Source organism: Harmonia axyridis, chromosome 3 (assembly GCF_914767665.1).
Source record: "Harmonia axyridis chromosome 3, icHarAxyr1.1, whole genome shotgun sequence".
NCBI lineage: Eukaryota > Metazoa > Arthropoda > Insecta > Coleoptera > Coccinellidae > Harmonia > Harmonia axyridis.
Window position 1 is genome coordinate 44,896,579 of NC_059503.1, and position 23,683 is coordinate 44,920,261.

Consider the following 23,683-nt stretch of genomic DNA (forward strand, 5'->3'; position numbering starts at 1 on the left):
CTACGATGTCACGCAGGTAGCTATAATCTCCCACGTGTTAAGGTCAATTGCTGCTGTAACCACAAATGCACGACTGACTTCTGTTGTTGATTTCATTCGTTTGTTATTTTCTTCAATGTTTCTCATTCTAACACTTTTCATCGTATTGCACAGGGACGAAAGCTTGACACACGTGTCTAAGGAAACCAATTTGGTATAAGGGACTGTGCTTATTCCCTTCTTCTTGTTTAATGAACAATTATCAAAGTAAGCCATTCCACATTGTTGATTTTCTTGGACTCGGATGTCACGCAGGTAGCTATAATCTCCCACGTGGTAAGGTCATTTGCTGCTGTAACCACAATTGGAAGGCTGACTTCTGTTGTTGATTTCATTTGTTTGTTATTTCCATCAATGTTTCTCATTCTAACACTTCTCATCGTATTGCACAGGGACGAAAGCTTGACACACGTGTCTGAAGAAATCACATTGGTATAAGGGACTGTTCTCATTCCCTTCTTTTTGTTTAATTAACAATTATCCAAGTAAGCCATTCCACATTGTTTATTTTCTTGGACTCGGATGACACACGGGTAGCTATAATCTCCCACGTGGTAAGGTCATTTGCTGCTGTAACCACAATTGGAAGGCTGACTTCTGTTGTTGATTTCATTTGTTTGTTATTTCCATCAATGTTTCTCATTCTAACACTTCTCATCGTATTGCACAGGGACGAAAGCTTGACACACGTGTCTATGGAAACCACATTGGTATAAGGGACTGTTCTTATTCCCTTCTTTCTGTATAATGATCAATTATCCAAGTAAGCCATTCCACATTGTTGATTTTCATGGACTCGGATGACACGCAGGTAGCTATAATCTCCCACGTGGTAAGGTCAATTGCTGCTGTAACCACAAATGCACGATTGACTTCTGTTGTTGATTTCATTTGTTTGTTTTTTCCTTCTATGTTTCTCATTCTAACACTTTTTATCGTATTGCACAGGGACGAAAGCTTGACTTACGTGTCTAAGGAAGCCACATTGGTATGAGGGACTGTTCTTATTCCCTTTTTTCTTTTTGATGAACAATTATCCAAGTAAGCCAATCCACATTGTTGATTTTCTTGGACTCGGATGTCACGCAGGTAGCTATAATCTCCCACGTGGTAAGGTCAATTGCTGCTGTAACCACAAATGCACGACTGACTTCTGTTGTTGATTTCATTCGTTTGTTATTTTATTCAATGTTTCTCATTCTAACACTTTTCATCGTATTGCACTGGGACGAAAGCTTGACACACGTGTCTATGAAAACCACATCGGTATAAGGGACTGTTCTTATTCCCTTCTTTCTGTATAATGATCAATTATCCAAGTAAGCCATTCCACATTGTTGATTTTCATGGACTCGGATGACACGCAGGTAGCTCTAATCTCCCACGTGGTAAGGTCAATTGCTGCTGTAACCACAAATGCACGACTGACTTCTGTTGTTGATTTCATTTGTTTGTTATTTCCTTCAATGTTTCTCATTCTAATTCTTTTCATCGTATTACACAGGGACTAAAGCTTGACTTACGTGTCTAAGGAAGCCACATTGGTATGAGGGACTGTTCTTGTTCCCTTTTTTTCTTCTTGATGAACAATTATCCAAGTAAGCCATTCCACATTGTTGATTTTCTTGGACTAGGATGTCACGCAGGTAGCTATAGTCTCCCACGTGGTAAGGTCAATTGCTGCTGTAACCACAAATGCACGACTGACTTCTGTTGTTAATTTCATTTGTTTGTTATTTCATTCTATGTTTTTCATTCTTACACTTTTCATCATATTGCACAGGGACGAAAGCTTGACACACGTGTCTAAGGAAACCAATTTGGTATAAGGGACTGTGCTTATTCCCTTCTTTTTGTTTAATGAACAATTATCCAAGTAAGCCATTCCACATTGTTGATTTTCTTGGACTCGGATGTCACGCAGGTAGCTATAATCTCCCACGTGGTGAGGTCAATTGCTGCTGTAACCACAAATGCTCGACTGACTTCTGTTGTTGATTTCATTCGTTTGTGATTTTCTTCAATGTTTCTCATTCTAACACTTTTCATCGTATTGCACAGGGACGAAAGCTTGACACACGTGTCCAAGGAAACCACTTTGGTATAAGGGAATGTTCTTATTCCCTTCTTTTTGTTTAATGAACAATTATCCAAGTAAGCCATTCCACATTGTTGATTTTCTTGGACTCGGATGTCACGCAGGTAGCTATAATCTCTCACGTGGTAAGGTCCATTGCTGCTGTAACCACGAATGCACGATTGACTTCTGTTGTTGATTTCATTTGTTTGTTATTTCCTTCTATGTTTCTCATTCTAACACTTTTCATCGTATTTCACAGGGACGAATGCTTGACACACGTGTCTGAGGAAACTACTTTGGTATAAGCGACTGTTCTTATTCCCTCCTTTTTGTTTAATGAACAATTATCCAAGTAAGCCATTCCACATTGTTGATTTTCTTGGACTCGGATGTCACGCAGGTAGCTATAACCTCTCACGTGGTAAGGTCCATTGCTGCTGTAACCACGAATGCACGATTGACTTCTGTTGTTGATTTCATTTGTTTGTTATTTCCTTCTATGTTTCTCATTCTAACTCTTTTCATCGTATTACACAGGGACGAAAGCTTGACTTACGTGTCTAAGGAAGCCACATTGGTATGAGGGACTGTTCTTGTTCCATTTTTTCTTCTTGATGAACAATTATCCATGTAAGCCATTCCACATTGTTGATTTTCTTGGACTCGGATGTAACGCAGGTAGCTATAATCTCCCACGTGGTAAGGTCCATTGCTGCTGTAACGACGAATGCACGATTGACTTCTGTTGTTGATTTCATTTGTTTGTTATTTCCTTCTATGTTTCTCATTCTAACACTTTTCATCGTATTGCACAGGGACGAAAGCTTGACACACGCATCTAAGGAAACCACATTGGTATAAGGGACTGTTTTATTCCCTTTTTTCATTTTGATGAACAATTATCCAAGTAAGCCATTCCACATTGTTGATTTTCTTGGACTCGGATGTCACGTAGGTAGCTATAATCTCCCACGTGGTGAGGTCAATTGCTGCTGTAACCACAAATGCTCGACTGACTTCTGTTGTTGATTTCATTTGTTTGTTATTTCCTTCAATGTTTCTTATTCTAACACTTCTCATCGTATTGCACAGGGACGAAAGCTTGACACACGTGTCTATGAAAACCACATCGGTATAAGGGACTGTTCTTATTCCCTTCTTTTTGTTTAATGAACAATTATCAAAGTAAGCCATTCCACATTGTTGATTTTCTTAGACTCGGATGTCACGCAGGTAGCTATAATCTCCCACGTGGTAAGGTCAATTGCTGCTGTAACCACAAATGCACGACTGACTTCTGTTGTTGATCTCATTCGTTTGTTATTTTCTTCAATGTTTCTCATTCTAACACTTTTCATCGTATTGCACAGGGACGAAAGCTTGACACACGTGTCTAAGGAAACCAATTTGGTATAAGGGACTGTGCTTATTCCCTTCTTTTTGTTTAATGAACAATTATCAAAGTAAGCCATTCCACATTGTTGATTTTCTTAGACTCGGATGTCACGCAGGTAGCTATAATCTCCCACGTGGTAAGGTCAATTGCTGCTGTAACCACAAATGCACGACTGACTTCTGTTGTTGATTTCATTTGTTTGTTATTTCCTTCAATGTTTCTTATTCTAACACTTCTCATCGTATTGCACAGGGACGAAAGCTTGACACACGTGTCTATGAAAACCACATCGGTATAAGGGACTGTTCTTATTCCCTTCTTTTTGTTTAATGAACAATTATCAAAGTAAGCCATTCCACATTGTTGATTTTCTTGGACTCGGATGTCACGCAGGTAGCTATAATCTCCCACGTGGTGAGGTCAATTGCTGCTGTAACCACAAATGCTCGACTGACTTCTGTTGTTGATTTCATTCGTTTGTGATTTTCTTCAATGTTTCTCATTCTAACACTTTTCATCGTATTGCACAGGGACGAAAGCTTGACACACGTGTCCAAGGAAACCACATTGGTATAAGGGACTGTTCTTATTCCCTTCTTTCTGTATAATGATCAATTATCCAAGTAAGCCATTCCACATTGTTGATTTTCATGGACTCGGATGACACGCAGGTAGCTATAATCTCCCACGTGGTAAGGTCAATTGCTGCTGTAACCACAAATGCACGATTGACTTCTGTTGTTGATTTCATTTGTTTGTTTTTTCCTTCTATGTTTCTCATTCTAACACTTTTTATCGTATTGCACAGGGACGAAAGCTTGACTTACGTGTCTAAGGAAGCCACATTGGTATGAGGGACTGTTCTTATTCCCTTTTTTCTTTTTGATGAACAATTATCCAAGTAAGCCATTCCACATTGTTGATTTTCTTGGACTCGGATGTCACGCAGGTAGCTATAATCTCCCACGTGGTAAGGTCAATTGCTGCTGTAACCACAAATGCACGACTGACTTCTGTTGTTGATTTCATTCGTTTGTTATTTTATTCAATGTTTCTCATTCTAACACTTTTCATCGTATTGCACTGGGACGAAAGCTTGACACACGTGTCTATGAAAACCACATCGGTATAAGGGACTGTTCTTATTCCCTTCTTTCTGTATAATGATCAATTATCCAAGTAAGCCATTCCACATTGTTGATTTTCATGGACTCGGATGACACGCAGGTAGCTATAATCTCCCACGTGGTAAGGTCAATTGCTGCTGTAACCACAAATGCACGACTGACTTCTGTTGTTGATTTCATTTGTTTGTTATTTCCTTCAATGTTTCTCATTCTAATTGTTTTCATCGTATTACACAGGGACTAAAGCTTGACTTACGTGTCTAAGGAAGCCACATTGGTATGAGGGACTGTTCTTGTTCCCTTTTTTTCTTCTTGATGAACAATTATCCAAGTAAGCCATTCCACATTGTTGATTTTCTTGGACTAGGATGTCACGCAGGTAGCTATAGTCTCCCACGTGGTAAGGTCAATTGCTGCTGTAACCACAAATGCACGACTGACTTCTGTTGTTAATTTCATTTGTTTGTTATTTCATTCTATGTTTTTCATTCTTACACTTTTCATCATATTGCACAGGGACGAAAGCTTGACACACGTGTCTAAGGAAACCAATTTGGTATAAGGGACTGTGCTTATTCCCTTCTTTTTGTTTAATGAACAATTATCCAAGTAAGCCATTCCACATTGTTGATTTTCTTGGACTCGGATGTCACGCAGGTAGCTATAATCTCCCACGTGGTGAGGTCAATTGCTGCTGTAACCACAAATGCTCGACTGACTTCTGTTGTTGATTTCATTCGTTTGTGATTTTCTTCAATGTTTCTCATTCTAACACTTTTCATCGTATTGCACAGGGACGAAAGCTTGACACACGTGTCCAAGGAAACCACATTGGTATAAGGGACTGTTCTTATTCCCTTCTTTCTGTATAATGATCAATTATCCAAGTAAGCCATTCCACATTGTTGATTTTCATGGACTCGGATGACACGCAGGTAGCTATAATCTCCCACGTGGTAAGGTCCATTGCTGCTGTAACCACGAATGCACGATTGACTTCTGTTGTTGATTTCATTTGTTTGTTATTTCCTTCTATGTTTCTCATTCTAACACTTTTGATCGTATTGCACAGGGACAAAAGCTTGACACACGTGTCTAAGGAAACCACAAGGGTTTGTTCTCATTCCCTTTTTTCTTTTTGATGAACAATTATCCAAGTAAGCCAATCCACATTGTTGATTTTCTTGGACTCGGATGTCACGCAGGTAGCTATAATCTCCCACGTGGTAAGGTCAATTGCTGCTGTAACCACAAATGCACGACTGACTTCTGTTGTTAATTTCATTTGTTTGTTATTTCATTCTATGTTTTTCATTCTTACACTTTTCATCATATTGCACAGGGACGAAAGCTTGACACACGTGTCTAAGGAAACCAATTTGGTATAAGGGACTGTGCTTATTCCCTTCTTTTTGTTTAATGAACAATTATCAAAGTAAGCCATTCCACATTGTTGATTTTCTTAGACTCGGATGTCACGCAGGTAGCTATAATCTCCCACGTGGTAAGGTCAATTGCTGCTGTAACCACAAATGCACGACTGACTTCTGTTGTTGATTTCATTTGTTTGTTATTTCCTTCAATGTTTCTTATTCTAACACTTCTCATCGTATTGCACAGGGACGAAAGCTTGACACACGTGTCTATGAAAACCACATCGGTATAAGGGACTGTTCTTATTCCCTTCTTTTTGTTTAATGAACAATTATCAAAGTAAGCCATTCCACATTGTTGATTTTCTTAGACTCGGATGTCACGCAGGTAGCTATAATCTCCCACGTGGTAAGGTCAATTGCTGCTGTAACCACAAATGCTCGACTGACTTCTGTTGTTGATTTCATTCGTTTGTGATTTTCTTCAATGTTTCTCATTCTAACACTTTTCATCGTATTGCACAGGGACGAAAGCTTGACACACGTGTCCAAGGAAACCACTTTGGTATAAGGGAATGTTCTTATTCCATTCTTTCTGTATAATGATCAATTATCCAAGTAAGCCATTCCACATTGTTGATTTTTTTGGACTCGGATGTCACGCAGGTATCTATAATCTCCCACGTGGTAAGGTCAATTGCTGCTGTAACCACAAATGCACGACTGACTTCTGTTGTTGATTTCATTTGTTTGTTATTTCCTTCAATGTTTCTCATTCTAACTCTTTTCATCGTATTACACAGGGACGAAAGCTTGACTTACGTGTCTAAGGAAGCCACATTGGTATGAGGGACTGTTCTTGTTCCCTTTTTTCTTCTTGATGAACAATTATCCAAGTAAGCCATTCCACATTGTTGATTTTCTTGGACTCGGATATCACGCAGGTAGCTATAATCTCCCACGTGGTAAGGTCAATTGCTGCTGTAACCACAAATGCACGACTGACTTCTGTTGTTGATTTCATTCGTTTGTTATTTTATTCAATGTTTCTCATTCTAACACTTTTCATCGTATTGCACTGGGACGAAAGCTTGACACACGTGTCTATGAAAACCACATCGGTATAAGGGACTGTTCTTATTCCATTCTTTCTGTATAATGATCAATTATCCAAGTAAGCCATTCCACATTGTTGATTTTTTTGGACTCGGATGTCACGCAGGTAGCTATAATCTCCCACGTGGTAAGGTCAATTGCTGCTGTAACCACAAATGCACGACTGACTTCTGTTGTTAATTTCATTTGTTTGTTATTTCATTCTATGTTTCTCATTCTTACACTTTTCATCATATTGCACAGGGACGAAAGCTTGACACACGTGTCTAAGGAAACCACAAGGGTTTGTTCTCATTCCCTTTTTCTTTTTGATGAACAATTATCCAAGTAAGCCATTCCACATTGTTGATTTTCTTGGACTCGGATGTCACGCTGGTAGCTATAATCTCCCACGTGGTGAGGTCAATTGCTGCTGTAACCACAAATGCTCGACTGACTTCTGCTGTTGATCTCATTCGTTTGATATTTTCTTCAATGTTTCTCATTCTAACACTTTTCATCGTATTGCACAGGGACGAAAGCTTGACACACGTGTCTAAGGAAACCAATTTGGTATAAGGGACTGTGCTTATTCCCTTCTTTTTGTTTAATGAACAATTATCAAAGTAAGCCATTCCACATTGTTGATTTTCTTAGACTCGGATGTCACGCAGGTAGCTATAATCTCCCACGTGGTAAGGTCAATTGCTGCTGTAACCACAAATGCACGACTGACTTCTGTTGTTGATTTCATTTGTTTGTTATTTCCTTCAATGTTTCTTATTCTAACACTTTTCATCGTATTGCACAGGGACGAAAGCTTGACACACGTGTCTAAGGAAACCACTTTGGTATAAGGGACTGTTCTTATTCCCTTCTTTTTGTTTAATGAACAATTATCCAAGTAAGCCATTCCACATTGTTGATTTTCTTGGACTCGGATGTAACGCAGGTAGCTATAATCTCCCACGTGGTAAGGTCCATTGCTGCTGTAACCACGAATGCACGATTGACTTCTGTTGTTGATTTCATTTGTTTGTTATTTCCTTCTATGTTTCTCATTCTAACACTTTTCATCGTATTGCACAGGGACGAAAGCTTGACACACGCGTCTAAGGAAACCACATTGGTATAAGGGACTGTTCTTATTCCCTTTTTTCATTTTGATGAACAATTATCCAAGTAAGCCATTCCACATTGTTGATTTTCTTGGACTCGGATGTCACGTAGGTAGCTATAATCTCCCACGTGGTGAGGTCAATTGCTGCTGTAACCACAAATGCTCGACTGACTTCTGTTGTTGATCTCATTCGTTTGTTATTTTCTTCAATGTTTCTCATTCTAATACTTTTCATCGTATTGCACAGGGACGAAAGCTTGACACACGTGTCTAAGGAAACCAATTTGGTATAAGGGACTGTGCTTATTCCCTTCTTTTTGTTTGATGAACAATTATCAAAGTAAGCCATTCCACATTGTTGATTTTCTTAGACTCGGATGTCACGCAGGTAGCTATAATCTCCCACGTGGTAAGGTCAATTGCTGCTGTAACCACAAATGCACGACTGACTTCTGTTGTTGATTTCATTTGTTTGTTATTTCCATCAATGTTTCTCATTCTAACACTTTTCATCGTATTGCACAGGGACGAAAGCTTGACACACGCGTCTAAGGAAACCACATTGGTATAAGGGACTGTTCTTATTCCCTTCTTTCTGTATAATGATCAATTATTCAAGTAAGCCATTCCACATTGTTGATTTTCATGGACTCGGATGACACGCAGGTAGCTATAATCTCCCACGTGGTAAGGTCAATTGCTGCTGTAACCACAAATGCACGACTGACTTCTGTTGTTGATTTCATTTGTTTGTTTTTTCCTTCTATGTTTCTCATTCTAACACTTTTTATCGTATTGCACAGGGACGAAAGCTTGACTTACGTGTCTAAGGAAGCCACATTGGTATGAGGGACTGTTCTTATTCCCTTTTTTCTTTTTGATGAACAATTATCCAAGTAAGCCATTCCACATTGTTGATTTTCTTGGACTCGGATGTCACGCAGGTAGCTATAATCTCCCACGTAGTAAGGTCAATTGCTGCTGTAACCACAAATGCACGACAGACTTCTGTTGTTGATTTCATTCGTTTGTTATTTTATTCAATGTTTCTCATTCTAACACTTTTCATCGTATTGCACAGGGACGAAAGCTTGACACACGTGTCTATGAAAACCACATCGATATAAGGGACTGTTCTTATTCCATTCTTTCTGTATAATGATCAATTATCCAAGTAAGCCATTCCACATTGTTGATTTTCTTGGACTCGGATGTCACGCAGGTATCTATAATCTCCCACGTGGTAAGGTCAATTGCTGCTGTAACCACAAATGCACGACTGACTTCTGTTGTTGATTTCATTTGTTTGTTATTTCCTTCTATGTTTCTCATTCTTACACTTTTCATCGTATTGCACAGGGACGAAAGCTTGACACACGTGTCTATGAAAACCACATCGATATAAGGGACTGTTCTTATTCCATTCTTTCTGTATAATGATCAATTATCCAAGTAAGCCATTCCACATTGTTGATTTTCTTGGACTAGGATGTCACGCAGCTAGCTATAATCTCCCACGTGGTAAGGTCAATTGCTGCTGTAACCACAAATGCACGACTGACTTCTGTTGTTAATTTCATTTGTTTGTTATTTCCTTCTATGTTTCTCATTCTTACACTTTTCATCGTATTGCACAGGGACGAAAGCTTGACACACGTGTCTATGAAAACCACATCGATATAAGGGACTGTTCTTATTCCATTCTTTCTGTATAATGATCAATTATCCAAGTAAGCCATTCCACATTGTTGATTTTCTTGGACTCGGATGTCACGCAGGTATCTATAATCTCCCACGTGGTAAGGTCAATTGCTGCTGTAACCACAAATGCACGACTGACTTCTGTTGTTGATTTCATTTGTTTGTTATTTCCTTCAATGTTTCTCATTCTAACTCTTTTCATCGTATTACACAGGGACGAAAGCTTGACTTACGTGTCTAAGGAAGCCACATTGGTATGAGGGACTGTTCTTGTTCCCTTTTTTCTTCTTGATGAACAATTATCCAAGTAAGCCATTCCACATTGTTGATTTTCTTGGACTCGGATGTCACGCAGGTAGCTATAATCTCCCACGTGGTAAGGTCAATTGCTGCTGTAACCACAAATGCACGACTGACTTCTGTTGTTGGTTTCATTCGTTTGTTATTTTATTCAATGTTTCTCATTCTAACACTTTTCATCGTATTGCACTGGGACGAAAGCTTGACACACGTGTCTATGAAAACCACATCGGTATAAGGGACTGTTCTTATTCCATTCTTTCTGTATAATGATCAATTATCCAAGTAAGCCATTCCACATTGTTGATTTTTTTGGACTCGGATGTCACGCAGGTAGCTATAATCTCCCACGTGGTAAGGTCAATTGCTGCTGTAACCACAAATGCACGACTGACTTCTGTTGTTAATTTCATTTGTTTGTTATTTCATTCTATGTTTCTCATTCTTACACTTTTCATCATATTGCACAGGGACGAAAGCTTGACACACGTGTCTAAGGAAACCACAAGGGTTTGTTCTCATTCCCTTTTTTCTTTTTGATGAACAATTATCCAAGTAAGCCATTCCACATTGTTGATTTTCTTGGACTCGGATGTCACGCTGGTAGCTATAATCTCCCACGTGGTGAGGTCAATTGCTGCTGTAACCACAAATGCTCGACTGACTTCTGTTGTTGATCTCATTCGTTTGTTATTTTCTTCAATGTTTCTCATTCTAACACTTTTCATCGTATTGCACAGGGACGAAAGCTTGACACACGTGTCTAAGGAAACCAATTTGGTATAAGGGACTGTGCTTATTCCCTTCTTTTTGTTTAATGAACAATTATCAAAGTAAGCCATTCCACATTGTTGATTTTCTTAGACTCGGATGTCACGCAGGTAGCTATAATCTCCCACGTGGTAAGGTCAATTGCTGCTGTAACCACAAATGCACGACTGACTTCTGTTGTTGATTTCATTTGTTTGTTATTTCCTTCAATGTTTCTTATTCTAACACTTTTCATCGTATTTCACAGGGACGAAAGCTTGACACACGTGTCTAAGGAAACCACTTTGGTATAAGGGACTGTTCTTATTCCCTTCTTTTTGTTTAATGAACAATTATCCAAGTAAGCCATTCCACATTGTTGATTTTCTTGGACTCGGATGTAACGCAGGTAGCTATAATCTCCCACGTGGTAAGGTCCATTGCTGCTGTAACCACGAATGCACGATTGACTTCTGTTGTTGATTTCATTTGTTTGTTATTTCCTTCTATGTTTCTCATTCTAACACTTTTCATCGTATTGCACAGGGACGAACGCTTGACACACGCGTCTAAGGAAACCACATTGGTATAAGGGACTGTTCTTATTCCCTTTTTTCATTTTGATGAACAATTATCCAAGTAAGCCATTCCACATTGTTGATTTTCTTGGACTCGGATGTCACGTAGGTAGCTATAATCTCCCACGTGGTGAGGTCAATTGCTGCTGTAACCATAAATGCTCGACTGACTCCTGTTGTTGATCTCATTCGTTTGTTATTTTCTTCAATGTTTCTCATTCTAATACTTTTCATCGTATTGCACAGGGACGAAAGCTTGACACACGTGTCTAAGGAAACCAATTTGGTATAAGGGACTGTGCTTATTCCCTTCTTTTTGTTTGATGAACAATTATCAAAGTAAGCCATTCCACATTGTTGATTTTCTTAGACTCGGATGTCACGCAGTAAGCTATAATCTCCCACGTGGTAAGGTCAATTGCTGCTGTAACCACAAATGCACGACTGGCTTCTGTTGTTAATTTCATTTGTTTGTTATTTCCATCAATGTTTCTCATTCTAACACTTTTCATCGTATTGCACAGGGACGAAAGCTTGACACACGCGTCTAAGGAAACCACATTGGTATAAGGGACTGTTCTTATTCCCTTTTTTCATTTTGATGAACAATTATCCAAGTAAGCCATTCCACATTGTTGATTTTCTTGGACTCGGATGTCACGTAGGTAGCTATAATCTCCCACGTGGTGAGGTCAATTGCTGCTGTAACCACAAATGCTCGACTGACTTCTGTTGTTGATCTCATTCGTTTGTTATTTTCTTCAATGTTTCTCATTCTAATACTTTTCATCGTATTGCACAGGGACGAAAGCTTGACACACGTGTCTAAAGAAATCACATTGGTATAAGGGACTGTTCTCATTCCCTTCTTTTTGTTTAATTAACAATTATCCAAGTAAGCCATTCCACATTGTTTATTTTCTTGGACTCGGATGACACACGGGTAGCTATAATCTTCCACGTGGTAAGGTCATTTGCTGCAGTAACCACAATTGGAAGGCTGACTTCTGTTGTTGATTTCATTTGTTTGTTATTTCCATCAATGTTTCTCATTCTTTCACTTCTCATCGTATTGCACAGGGACGAAAGCTTGACACACGTGTCTATGGAAACCACATTGGTATAAGGGACTGTTCTTATTCCCTTCTTTCTGTATAATGATCAATTATTCAAGTAAGCCATTCCACATTGTTGATTTTCATGGACTCGGATGACACGCAGGTAGCTATAATCTCCCACGTGGTAAGGTCAATTGCTGCTGTAACCACAAATGCACGACTGACTTCTGTTGTTGATTTCATTTGTTTGTTATTTCCTTCAATGTTTCTCATTCTAACTCTTTTCATCGTATTACACAGGGACGAAAGCTTGACTTACGTGTCTAAGGAAGCCACATTGGTATGAGGGACTGTTCTTGTTCCCTTTTTTCTTCTTGATGAACAATTATCCAAGTAAGCCATTCCACATTGTTGATTTTCTTGGACTCGGATGTCACGCAGGTAGCTATAATCTCCCACGTGGTAAGGTCAATTGCTGCTGTAACCACAAATGCACGACTGACTTCTGTTGTTGGTTTCATTCGTTTGTTATTTTATTCAATGTTTCTCATTCTAACACTTTTCATCGTATTGCACTGGGACGAAAGCTTGACACACGTGTCTATGAAAACCACATCGGTATAAGGGACTGTTCTTATTCCATTCTTTCTGTATAATGATCAATTATCCAAGTAAGCCATTCCACATTGTTGATTTTTTTGGACTCGGATGTCACGCAGGTAGCTATAATCTCCCACGTGGTAAGGTCAATTGCTGCTGTAACCACAAATGCACGACTGACTTCTGTTGTTAATTTCATTTGTTTGTTATTTCATTCTATGTTTCTCATTCTTACACTTTTCATCATATTGCACAGGGACGAAAGCTTGACACACGTGTCTAAGGAAACCACAAGGGTTTGTTCTCATTCCCTTTTTTCTTTTTGATGAACAATTATCCAAGTAAGCCATTCCACATTGTTGATTTTCTTGGACTCGGATGTCACGCTGGTAGCTATAATCTCCCACGTGGTGAGGTCAATTGCTGCTGTAACCACAAATGCTCGACTGACTTCTGTTGTTGATCTCATTCGTTTGTTATTTTCTTCAATGTTTCTCATTCTAACACTTTTCATCGTATTGCACAGGGACGAAAGCTTGACACACGTGTCTAAGGAAACCAATTTGGTATAAGGGACTGTGCTTATTCCCTTCTTTTTGTTTAATGAACAATTATCAAAGTAAGCCATTCCACATTGTTGATTTTCTTAGACTCGGATGTCACGCAGGTAGCTATAATCTCCCACGTGGTAAGGTCAATTGCTGCTGTAACCACAAATGCACGACTGACTTCTGTTGTTGATTTCATTTGTTTGTTATTTCCTTCAATGTTTCTTATTCTAACACTTTTCATCGTATTTCACAGGGACGAAAGCTTGACACACGTGTCTAAGGAAACCACTTTGGTATAAGGGACTGTTCTTATTCCCTTCTTTTTGTTTAATGAACAATTATCCAAGTAAGCCATTCCACATTGTTGATTTTCTTGGACTCGGATGTAACGCAGGTAGCTATAATCTCCCACGTGGTAAGGTCCATTGCTGCTGTAACCACGAATGCACGATTGACTTCTGTTGTTGATTTCATTTGTTTGTTATTTCCTTCTATGTTTCTCATTCTAACACTTTTCATCCTATTGCACAGGGACGAACGCTTGACACACGCGTCTAAGGAAACCACATTGGTATAAGGGACTGTTCTTATTCCCTTTTTTCATTTTGATGAACAATTATCCAAGTAAGCCATTCCACATTGTTGATTTTCTTGGACTCGGATGTCACGTAGGTAGCTATAATCTCCCACGTGGTGAGGTCAATTGCTGCTGTAACCATAAATGCTCGACTGACTCCTGTTGTTGATCTCATTCGTTTGTTATTTTCTTCAATGTTTCTCATTCTAATACTTTTCATCGTATTGCACAGGGACGAAAGCTTGACACACGTGTCTAAGGAAACCAATTTGGTATAAGGGACTGTGCTTATTCCCTTCTTTTTGTTTGATGAACAATTATCAAAGTAAGCCATTCCACATTGTTGATTTTCTTAGACTCGGATGTCACGCAGTAAGCTATAATCTCCCACGTGGTAAGGTCAATTGCTGCTGTAACCACAAATGCACGACTGACTTCTGTTGTTAATTTCATTTGTTTGTTATTTCCATCAATGTTTCTCATTCTAACACTTTTCATCGTATTGCACAGGGACGAAAGCTTGACACACGCGTCTAAGGAAACCACATTGGTATAAGGGACTGTTCTTATTCCCTTTTTTCATTTTGATGAACAATTATCCAAGTAAGCCATTCCACATTGTTGATTTTCTTGGACTCGGATGTCACGTAGGTAGCTATAATCTCCCACGTGGTGAGGTCAATTGCTGCTGTAACCACAAATGCTCGACTGACTTCTGTTGTTGATCTCATTCGTTTGTTATTTTCTTCAATGTTTCTCATTCTAATACTTTTCATCGTATTGCACAGGGACGAAAGCTTGACACACGTGTCTAAAGAAATCACATTGGTATAAGGGACTGTTCTCATTCCCTTCTTTTTGTTTAATTAACAATTATCCAAGTAAGCCATTCCACATTGTTTATTTTCTTGGACTCGGATGACACACGGGTAGCTATAATCTTCCACGTGGTAAGGTCATTTGCTGCAGTAACCACAATTGGAAGGCTGACTTCTGTTGTTGATTTCATTTGTTTGTTATTTCCATCAATGTTTCTCATTCTTTCACTTCTCATCGTATTGCACAGGGACGAAAGCTTGACACACGTGTCTATGGAAACCACATTGGTATAAGGGACTGTTCTTATTCCCTTCTTTCTGTATAATGATCAATTATTCAAGTAAGCCATTCCACATTGTTGATTTTCATGGACTCGGATGACACGCAGGTAGCTATAATCTCCCACGTGGTAAGGTCAATTGCTGCTGTAACCACAAATGCACGACTGACTTCTGTTGTTGATTTCATTTGTTTGTTTTTTCCTTCTATGTTTCTCATTCTAACACTTTTTATCGTATTGCACAGGGACGAAAGCTTGAATTACGTGTCTAAGGAAGCCACATTGGTATGAGGGACTGTTCTTATTCCCTTTTTTCTTTTTGATGAACAATTATCCAAGTAAGCCATTCCACATTGTTGATTTTCTTGGACTCGGATGTAACGCAGGTAGCTATAATCTCCCACGTGGTAAGGTCCATTGCTGCTGTAACCACGAATGCACGATTGACTTCTGTTGTTGATTTCATTTGTTTGTTATTTCCTTCTATGTTTCTCATTCTAACACTTTTCATCGTATTGCACAGGGACGAACGCTTGACACACGCGTCTAAGGAAACCACATTGGTATAAGGGACTGTTCTTATTCCCTTTTTTCATTTTGATGAACAATTATCCAAGTAAGCCATTCCACATTGTTGATTTTCTTGGACTCGGATGTCACGTAGGTAGCTATAATCTCCCACGTGGTGAGGTCAATTGCTGCTGTAACCACAAATGCTCGACTGACTCCTGTTGTTGATCTCATTCGTTTGTTATTTTCTTCAATGTTTCTCATTCTAATACTTTTCATCGTATTGCACAGGGACGAAAGCTTGACACACGTGTCTAAGGAAACCAATTTGGTATAAGGGACTGTGCTTATTCCCTTCTTTTTGTTTGATGAACAATTATCAAAGTAAGCCATTCCACATTGTTGATTTTCATGGACTCGGATGACACGCAGGTAGCTATAATCTCCCACGTGGTAAGGTCAATTGCTGCTGTAACCACAAATGCACGACTGACTTCTGTTGTTGATTTCATTTGTTTGTTTTTTCCTTCTATGTTTCTCATTCTAACACTTTTTATCGTATTGCACAGGGACGAAAGCTTGAATTACGTGTCTAAGGAAGCCACATTGGTATGAGGGACTGTTCTTATTCCCTTTTTTCTTTTTGATGAACAATTATCCAAGTAAGCCATTCCACATTGTTGATTTTCTTGGACTCGGATGTAACGCAGGTAGCTATAATCTCCCACGTGGTAAGGTCCATTGCTGCTGTAACCACGAATGCACGATTGACTTCTGTTGTTGATTTCATTTGTTTGTTATTTCCTTCTATGTTTCTCATTCTAACACTTTTCATCGTATTGCACAGGGACGAACGCTTGACACACGCGTCTAAGGAAACCACATTGGTATAAGGGACTGTTCTTATTCCCTTTTTTCATTTTGATGAACAATTATCCAAGTAAGCCATTCCACATTGTTGATTTTCTTGGACTCGGATGTCACGTAGGTAGCTATAATCTCCCACGTGGTGAGGTCAATTGCTGCTGTAACCACAAATGCTCGACTGACTTCTGTTGTTGATCTCATTCGTTCGTTATTTTCTTCAATGTTTCTCATTCTAATACTTTTCATCGTATTGCACAGGGACGAAAGCTTGACACACGTGTCTAAAGAAATCACATTGGTATAAGGGACTGTTCTCATTCCCTTCTTTTTGTTTAATTAACAATTATCCAAGTAAGCCATTCCACATTGTTTATTTTCTTGGACTCGGATGACACACGGGTAGCTATAATCTTCCACGTGGTAAGGTCATTTGCTGCAGTAACCACAATTGGAAGGCTGACTTCTGTTGTTGATTTCATTTGTTTGTTATTTCCATCAATGTTTCTCATTCTTACACTTCTCATCGTATTGCACAGGGACGAAAGCTTGACACACGTGTCTATGGAAACCACATTGGTATAAGGGACTGTTCTTATTCCCTTCTTTCTGTATAATGATCAATTATTCAAGTAAGCCATTCCACATTGTTGATTTTCATGGACTCGGATGACACGCAGGTAGCTATAATCTCCCACGTGGTAAGGTCAATTGCTGCTGTAACCACAAATGCACGACTGACTTCTGTTGTTGATTTCATTTGTTTGTTTTTTCCTCCTATGTTTCTCATTCTAACACTTTTTATCGTATTGCACAGGGACGAAAGCTTGACTTACGTGTCTAAGGAAGCCACATTGGTATGAGGGACTGTTCTTATTCCCTTTTTTCTTTTTGATGAACAATTATCCAAGTAAGCCATTCCACATTGTTGATTTTCTTGGACTCGGATGTCACGCAGGTAGCTATAATCTCCCACGTAGTAAGGTCAATTGCTGCTGTAACCACAAATGCACGACAGACTTCTGTTGTTGATTTCATTCGTTTGTTATTTTATTCAATGTTTCTCATTCTAACACTTTTCATCGTATTGCACAGGGACGAAAGCTTGACACACGTGTCTATGAAAACCACATCGGTATAAGGGACTGTTCTTATTCCATTCTTTCTGTATAATGATCAATTATCCAAGTAAGCCATTCCACATTGTTGATTTTCTTGGACTCGGATGTCACGCAGGTATCTATAATCTCCCACGTGGTAAGGTCAATTGCTTCTGTAACCACAAATGCACGACTGACTTCTGTTGTTGATTTCATTTGTTTGTTATTTCCTTCAATGTTTCTCATTCTAACTCTTTTCATCGTATTACAAAGGGACGAAAGCTTGACTTACGTGTCTAAGGAAGCCACATTGGTATGAGGGACTGTTCTTATTCCGTTTTTTCTTTTTGATGAACAATTATCCAAGTAAGCCATTCCACATTGTTGATTTTCTTGGACTAGGATGTCACGCAGCTAGCTATAATCTCCCACGTGGTAAGGTCAATTGCTGCTGTAACCACAAATGCACGACTGACTTCTGTTGTTAATTTCATTTGTTTGTTATTTCCTTCTATGTTTCTCATTCTAACACTTTTCATCGTATTGCACAGGGACGAAAGCTTGACACACGTGTCCAAGGAAACCACTTTGGTATAAGGGACTGTTCTTATTCCCTTTTTTTTGTTTAATGAACAATTATCCAAGTAAGCCATTCCACATTGTTGATTTTCTTGGACTCGGATGTCACGCAGGTAGCTATAATCTCCCACGTGGTAAGGTCAATTGCTGCTGTAACCACAAATGCACGACTGACTTCTGTTGTTGATTTCATTTGTTTGTTATTTCCTTCTATGTTTCTCATTCTAACACTTTTTATCGTATTGCACAGGGACGAAAGATTGACACACGTGTCCAAGGAAACCACTTTGGTATGAGGGACTGTTCTTATTCCCTTCTTCTTGTTTAATGAACAATTATCCAAGTAAGCCATTCCACATTGTTGATTTTCTTGGACTCGGATGTCACGCAGGGAGCAATAATCTCCCACGTGGTAAGGTCAATTGCTGCTGTAACCACAAATGCACGATTGACTCATGTTGTTGATTTCATTCGTTTGTTATATTCTTCAATGTTTCACATTCTAACACTTTTCATCGTATTGCACAGGGACGAAAGCTTGACACACGTGTCTAAGGAAACCACTTTGGTATAAGGGACTGTTCTTATTTCCTTCTTTTTGTTCAATGAACAATTATTCCAGTAAGCCATTCTACATTGTTGATTTTCTTGGACTCGGATGTAACGCAGGTAGCTATAATCTCCCACGTGGTAAGGTCAATTGCTGCTGTAACCACAAATGCACGACTGACTTCTGTTGTTGATTTCATTTGTTTGTTTTTTCCTTTTATGTTTCTCATTCTAACATTTTTTATCGTATTGCACAGGGACGAAAGCTTGACACACGTGTCTAAGGAAACCACATTGGTATAAGGGACTCTTCTTATTCCCTTTTTTCTTTTTGATGAACAATTATCCAAATAAGCCATTCCGCATTGTTGATTTTCTTGGACTCGGATGTCACGCAGGTAGCTATAATCTCCCACGTGGTAAGGTCAATTGCTGCTGTAACCACAAATGCACGACTGACTTCTGTTGTTGATTTCATTCGTTTGTTATTTTCTTCAATGTTTCTCATTCTAACACTTTTCATCGTTTTGCACAGGGACGAAAGCTTGACACACGTGTCTAAGGAAACCACATTGGTATAAGGGACTCTTCTTATTCCCTTTTTTCTTTTTGATGAACAATTATCCAAATAAGCCATTCCACATTGTTGATTTTCTTGGACTCGGATGTCACGCAGGTAGCTATAATCTCCCACGTGGTAAGGTCCATTGCTGCTGTAACCACGAATGCACGATTGACTTCTGTTGTTGATTTCATTTGTTTGTTATTTCCTTCTATGTTTCTCATTCTAACACTTTTCATGGTATTGTACAGGGACGAAAGATTGACACACGTGTCCAAGAAAACCACTTTGGTATGAGGGACTGTTCTAATTCCCTTCTTTTTGTTCAATGAACAATTATCCAAGTAAGCCATTCCACATTGTTGATTTTCTTGGACTCGGATGTCACGCAGGGAGCTATAATCTCCCACGTGGTAAGGTCAATTGCTGCTGTAACCACAAATGCACGATTGACTTATGTTGTTGATTTCATTCGTTTGTTATATTCTTCAATGTTTCACATTCTAACACTTTTCATCGTTTTGCACAGGGACGAAAGCTTGACACACGTGTCTCAGGAAACCACTTTGGTATAGGGGACTGTTCTTATTCCCTTTTTTCTTTTTGATGAACAATTATCCAAGTAAGCCATTACACATTGTTGATTTTCTTGGACTCGGATGTCACGCAGGTAGCTATAATCTCCCACGTGGTGAGGTCAATTGCTGCTGTAACCACAAATGCACGACTGACTTCTGTTGTTGATTTCATTTGTTTGTTTTTTCCTTCTATGTTTCTCATTCTAACATTTTTTATCGTATTGCACAGGGACGAAAGCTTGACACACGTGTCTCAGGAAACCACTTTGTTATAAGGGACTGTTCTTATTTCCTTCTTTTTGTTCAATGAACAATTATTCCAGTAAGCCATTCCAGTAAGCCATTCCACATTTTTGATTTTCTTGGACTCGGATGTAACGCAGGTAGCTATAATCTCCCACGTGGTAAGGTCAATTGCTGCTGTAACCACAAATGCACGACTGACTTCTGTTGTTGATTTCATTTGTTTGTTTTTTCCTTCTATGTTTCTCATTCTAACATTTTTTATCGTATTGCACAGGGACGAAAGCTTGACACACGTGTCTAAGGAAACCACATTGGTATAAGGGACTCTTCTTATTCCCTTTTTTCTTTTTGATGAACAATTATCCAAATAAGCCATTCCACATTGTTGATTTTCTTGGACTCGGATGTCACGCAGGTAGCTATAATCTCCCACGTGGTAAGGTCAATTGCTGCTGTAACCACAAATGCACGACTGACTTCTGTTGTTGATTTCATTCGTTTGTTATTTTCTTCAATGTTTCTCATTCTAACACTTTTCATCGTTTTGCACAGGGACGAAAGCTTGACACACGTGTCTCAGGAAACCACTTTGGTATAGGGGACTGTTCTTATTCCCTTTTTTCTTTTTGATGAACAATTATCCAAGTAAGCCATTACACATTGTTGATTTTCTTGGACTCGGATGTAACGCAGGTAGCTATAATCTCCCACGTGGTAAGGTCAATTGCTGCTGTAACCACAAATGCACGACTGACTTCTGTTGTTGATTTCATTTGTTTGTTTTTTCCTTCTATGTTTCTCATTCTAACATTTTTTATCGTATTGCACAGGGACGAAAGCTTGACACACGTGTCTAAGGAAACCACATTGGTATAAGGGACTCTTCTTATTCCCTTTTTTCTTTTTGATGAACAATTATCCAAATAAGCCATTCCACATTGTTGATTTTCTTGGACTCGGATGTCACGCAGGTAGCTATAATCTCCCACGTGGTAAGGTCAATTGCTGCTGTAACCACAAATGCACGACTGACTTCTGTTGTTGATTTCATTCGTTTGTTATTTTCTTCAATGTTTCTCATTCTAACACTTTTCATCGTTTTGCACAGGGACGAAAGCTTGACACACGTGTCTAAGGAAACCACTTTGGTATAGGGGACTGTTCTTATTCCCTTTTTTCTTTTTGATGAACAATTATCCAAGTAAGCCATTACACATTGTTGATTTTCTTGGACTCGGATGTCACGCAGGTAGCTATAATCTCCCACGTGGTGAGGTCAATTGCTGCTGTAACCACAAATGCACGACTGACTTCTGTTGTTGATTTCATTCGTTTGTTATTTTCTTCAATGTTTCTCATTCTAACACTTTTCATCGTTTTGCACAGGGACGAAAGCTTGACACACGTGTCTAAGGAAACCACATTGGTATAAGGGACTCTTCTTATTTCTTTTTTTCTTTTTGATGAACAATTATCCGAATAAGCCATTCCACATTGTTGATTTTCTTGGACTCGGATGTCACGCAGGTAGCTATAATCTCCCACGTGGTAAGGTCCATTGCTGCTGTAACCACGAATGCACGATTGACTTCTGTTGTTGATTTCATTTGTTTGTTATTTCCTTCTATGTTTCTCATTCTAACACTTTTGATCGTATTGCACAGGGACAAAAGCTTGACACACGTGTCTAAGGAAACCACAAGGGTTTGTTCTCATTCCCTTTTTTCTTTTTGATGAACAATTATCCAAGTAAGCCATTCCACATTGTTGATTTTCTTGGACTCGGATGTCACGCAGGTAGCTATAATCTCCCACGTGGTAAGGTCAATTGCTGCTGTAACCACAAATGCTCGACTGACTTCTGTTGTTGATTTCATTCGTTTGTTATTTTCTTCCATGTTTCTCATTCTAACACTTTTCATCGTATTGCACAGGGACGAAAGCTTGACACACGTGTCTAAGGAAACCACTTTGGTATAAGGGACTGTTCTCATTCTCTTCTTTTTGTTTAATGAACAATTATCCAAGTAAGCCATTCCACATTGTTGATTTTCTTGGACTCGGATGTCACGCAGGTAGCTATAATCTCCCACGTGGTAAGGTCCATTGCTGCTGTAACCACGAATGCACGATTGACTTCTGTTGTTGATTTCATTTGTTTGTTATTTCCTTCTATGTTTCTCATTCTAACACTTTTCAACGAATTGCACAGGGACGAAAGCTTGACACACGTGTCTAAGGAAACCACTTTGGTATGAGGGACTGTTCTTATTCCCTTCTTTTTGTTTAATGAACAATTATCCAAGTAAGCCATTCCACATTGTTGATTTTCTTGGACTCGTATGTCACGCAGGGAGCTATAATCTCCCACGTGGTAAGGTCAATTGCTGCTGTAACTACAAATGCACGACTGACTTCTGTTGTTGATTTCATTTGTTTGTTATTTCCTTCTATGTTTCTCATTCTAACACTTTTCATCGTATTGCACAGGGACGAAAGCTTGACACACGTGTCTAAGGAAACCACTTTGGTATAAGGGACTGTTCTCATTCCCTTCTTTTTGTTTAATGAACAATTATCCAAGTAAGCCATTCCACATTGTTGATTTTCTTGGACTCGTATGTCACGCAGGGAGCTATAATCTCCCACGTGGTAAGGTCAATTGCTGCTGTAACTACAAATGCACGACTGACTTCTGTTGTTGATTTCATTTGTTTGTTATTTCCTTCTATGTTTCTCATTCTAACACTTTTCATCGTATTGCACAGGGACGAAAGCTTGACACACGTGTCTAAGGAAACCACATTGGTATAAGGGACTGTTCTTATTCCCTTTCTTCATTTTGATGAACAATTATCCAAGTAAGCAATTCCACATTGTTGATTTTCTCGGACTACGATGTCACGCAGGTAGCTATAATCTCCCACGTGTTAAGGTCAATTGCTGCTGTAACCACAAATGCTCGACTGACTTCTGTTGTTGATTTCATTCGTTTGTTATTTTCTTCAATGTTTCTCATTCTAACACTTTTCATTGTATTGCACAGGGACGAAAGCTTGACACACGTGTCTATGGAAACCACATTGGTATAAGGGACTGTTCTTATTCCCTTCTTTCTGTATAATGATCAATTATCAAAGTAAGCCATTCCACATTGTTGATTTTCTTAGACTCGGATGTCACGCAGGTAGCTATAATCTCCCACGTGGTGAGGTCAATTGCTGCTGTAACCACAAATGCACGACTGACTT